At 55.8% G+C, this 3,920-nt stretch overlaps 1 pseudogene; it reads right to left on the bottom strand.

Annotated features, from left to right (window-relative positions):
* Positions 1 to 1,246: 1,246 nt before the first annotated feature.
* Positions 1,247 to 3,645, bottom strand: LOC123425911 (annotated as a pseudogene).
* Between the last annotated feature and the right edge of the window lie 275 nt (positions 3,646 to 3,920).

The raw sequence follows: 3,920 nt of genomic DNA on the forward strand, positions 1-3,920 counted from the left end.
TCCTTTCATTTTTTCTAAGCGACATGTTCGTTTTGAGGCGGGCTTTTATGTTCCTACACGAGTTTCTGTCCCGCTGCATGCCACTTTTTCAACAGTTGCATGGCACTGACACTCAGGCCCGGCCCTGAGGGGGGGCGAGAGGGGCGGCCGCCTCGGGCCCCCGACGCCAAGGGGCCCCGGCCAAGAGATCCTAGGCCCTGAATGCTGAGTATTTACTCCCATGCGAAAATTGAGCCTGGATGTCATTTTCATTGCAGCTACGATCCAGGAATAGATCAATCACTGCATGCGATTAACTAGGGAGTAATTACGAAAAAAATTGCTCCTGATTTCCTTCCTTAACAAACCAGCCGGAAAATGTGCGTCAAATTATTTTTTGTTTGGAAGATGTGCGCCAATTTTTGGAGTAACTAAATACCGTACAACCAGGTCAGGGTCCTTCAAAACGAAAGAGATCAACCAAAAGGAGACAATGATACACGCAGGGAACATAAGTTGAGAGAAAGAGAATATATCGCCGCCTGATACGCATCTGCCGTGTGTGCATGGCAGCGCCTTGAGATGGACAAGGGCTGGCCGGACCGCCGGAGATATCCTCAGAAGACCTCGCACGCGACCTCGCCGACTCGCTGAGAGGGCAAAGGCACCATTACAGTTCTAGAGAAGATACGGTATGCCTCTCATCTTTATGTATGTCGTATGAGATTTTACTACAATCATTTATTAAAATTTATAAGTGATCACCAAAATTTCCTGTCATTGTTGCACCTAGGACATTAACATCTATTCATTAGAAATTGTTTATGAATACAAGTTGATAATATATTCATTAGATATTTTTTATGATGCATGTTATTGGAGTTATAATTTATGTATTTGGTGGCTCACCGGTAGTTACTATGAAGTGATAAACAACTACAAATTTAGAAAACAAGGATTTTACATAATACGATGTTGACATCAATATGGATCATAACAACGTGAGTAATCATGGGTTGAAACTTAAAAGACCGAATAAACTAATATGTCCAACAGCTTTGTTATTCAAAATGTCCAAAAAAGATGTTCATGTAAAATAAAAATTATTGTATTTCCTTCAGCTAATAATTCAAAAAATCTTTTTCGTATACATTTTATGGTCTACATTAAGGGGCCCTAGGTTATAATTTTGCCCCAGGCCCCCGAATTCTCCGGACCGGCCCTGCTGACACTACGTACTGATAATGCACGACTGAATTATTATCATGCACAAGTTGTATTATAGCTAGTAGTCCTACACAACTACACTAGTTGTGCTAATATTTACGGGACTTATGTGCTAATACGGATATGTGCACGTTAACGGCCATCGTAGCACGAGTTTGGTGCATGGTGTGCCGTCACAGCACGTCGACGGCCGATCCAGCAAGGCGGTGGCGCAGCAGCACTGGCTCCCAACACGGCAGCAGCGTCACATCGGTTTGTAGCACAACGCTGCCCTCACAGCACTGGCTCATAATCATGGCCGATCTAGCATAATGGTGTCGTGCCAACACCGGCTCATAGCAAAGTGGTGACGCTGCTCTACCGGCTCGTAATCATGTCTGCTATTATTATGGTGGTATTGTCGTTGCATCGGCTCACAACACGACGGCAGCATCGTAGTGCAACACGACGACACCAACCGACTCATAATCATGATCGCTCATAGCACAATGGCGTCATTGTAGCATCACCTCACAGCACGGTGACGACGACACAACATGGGCTCGTAGCACGGTGACACCCTGGCATCACCCAACCATCGGCTCACAATCTTGGCCGGTCACGACACAGATGGTGCCGTCGCAGTATGAGCTCACAATCATGGCCGCTCCCGGCACGGTGGCGTCGTACCAACACTGGTTCACAACACGACATCGTCGTTGCAACCGGCTCACAACACTAGCTCGCAATCATGGCCGCTTGCCACACGGTGGCGTCGTCGCAGCACTAGCTCGTAAGACGGCGTCATAGTCGCAACAATGGCTCGCAGTCATGGCCACTCGCAACACAGCAGCGCCCTCGCAACACCAGCTCACAATCGTGGCTAGGCGCAATGACAGCGTCGTCGCAGCACCGGCTCACGACCGTGGCTGTGCGCAACATGACAACGTCGTCATAGGACCTGCTCGTAGGATGGTAGAACCCTCATAGTACCAGATCGTAGCACGGAGGCACCCTTGCTGCACTGACTCGCAATCATGCCCGCTCGCAGCACGGTGACACCCTTGCAGCACCAACTCATATCACGACGGCACCCTTGCAACACCGACTCGCAATCATGCCCGCTCACGGCACGGTGGCGTCATCTCAGCACCATCTCGTAGCACGGCGGCACCCTCGCAGCACCGATTCACAATCATGGCCGCTCGCGGCACGGTGGTGTCGTTGCAGCAAAGGCTCGTAGCACGGCAGCCCCCTCGCAGCACCGGCTGGCAGCGCCGTCGCAACACTAGCTCGTAGCATGGCGACGCCCTCGCAGCACCGACTCGCAATCATGGCCACTCATAACACAGTGGCATCATCGCAACATCGACTCACAGCATGGCGACCCCCTCGCATCACTGGCTTGAAATCATGCTGGCTCCGTGGGCGGCATCTGGTCCGGCTGCGCGAAGCCGATGCGGTACGTCCGCAGGTGCGCCCACGACGCCACCTCCCCCGCCCCGAACCACCCGCCGAGCTCCCGGACAACCTCGCCGGCCAGCTCCCCGTCTTCCCGCTCGGCGAAGGAGCCCACGAGCGACACGGACACCAGCACCTTCCCCGCCGGCGCGTACGACGGCGCCACGTTGGTCTGGTCGCGAAGAACATGTTGTTCACGATCCCCTTGCCCGACCCATTGAGGAGCAGCACGGGCTCTTGCACCGCCGCGCGGTCCGCGGAGAAGTAGAGGCACACGGTGCTCCTCTCGGCCGGCTTCTTGCTCTTGGGTCTCGCGGGTAGCTGCGGCAGGAGCTTCTCGGCTTCCGGCTGCTCGACCGCGACGATGACGCCGAGCTCGCCGGACACGGCCTCGCCAGTGTCGAGCGTCACGCCGGATGACGGGTCGATGGACGCGGCGCGGGCGTTGAGGCGAACGGAGCCCGCGGGGAGGCGGTCCGCGAGCTGCGCGGCGATGGCGCCAATGCCGGCCTCCGGCAGGGCATTGTCACCAAGGACGAGGCGCTTGAACACGAGCTCGAAGAGGCGAGACGACGTGTCGAGCGCCGGGTCGAAGAATATCCCGGCGAGGAACGGCCGCAGGAATCGCTCCACGATGGACGGAGAGAACCCGAGCTTCTCCAGGTGCCTCGCGGTGGTGGTCTCCGGCGAGGACAGGTTGACGTCGTCCGGGGTGGCGGCCGCGCGGAGCCGGGTGATGCCGACGAGGAGCTTGTCGGGCAGGGTGCCGACGGGGGAGAAGACCGAGGAGAGGGAGCGGATGGGGAAGCGGAACGGGTCGGAGAGCATGTGGAACGGCGACCCGCTCTCGCCGGCGTGGACGCGCATGGGGGTCGCGGTTGCGGCGAGTGGCGGGAAGAGACCGGGCAGAAGCGGGGACGGGGTGTAGGCGGTTGTCCATGAGTTGTGGATATGCTGATCCGTGGCGTGGACCTGGTGTTTGGATGGACCTGTGGCCATGCTAAGAGCATCTCTAGTAGAACCCTCAAACCCTTAAAACAAAAACCAGTTTTAAGGGTTGAGAATTGCACATTTTTGACACTTTTAAGGGCTGAAAAACAGGGACAAAGACTAGAATCCTCAAACCCAACCCTCAAAATCGGAATACAGCCAGGACCGCGCGCGCCGGCTCCTGGAGATCGCGCGCTGCTGCTGCTGCGGCGCCGCCGCGGCGAGCTCCTTCTGCGGCAGGGAGAGGGAAGGGGAGGGGCGGCTGGCGCGGCGGCCGGGGCGGG

The sequence above is a fragment of the Hordeum vulgare genome, chromosome 2H (genome assembly GCF_904849725.1).
Source record: "Hordeum vulgare subsp. vulgare chromosome 2H, MorexV3_pseudomolecules_assembly, whole genome shotgun sequence".
Lineage (NCBI taxonomy): Eukaryota > Viridiplantae > Streptophyta > Magnoliopsida > Poales > Poaceae > Hordeum > Hordeum vulgare.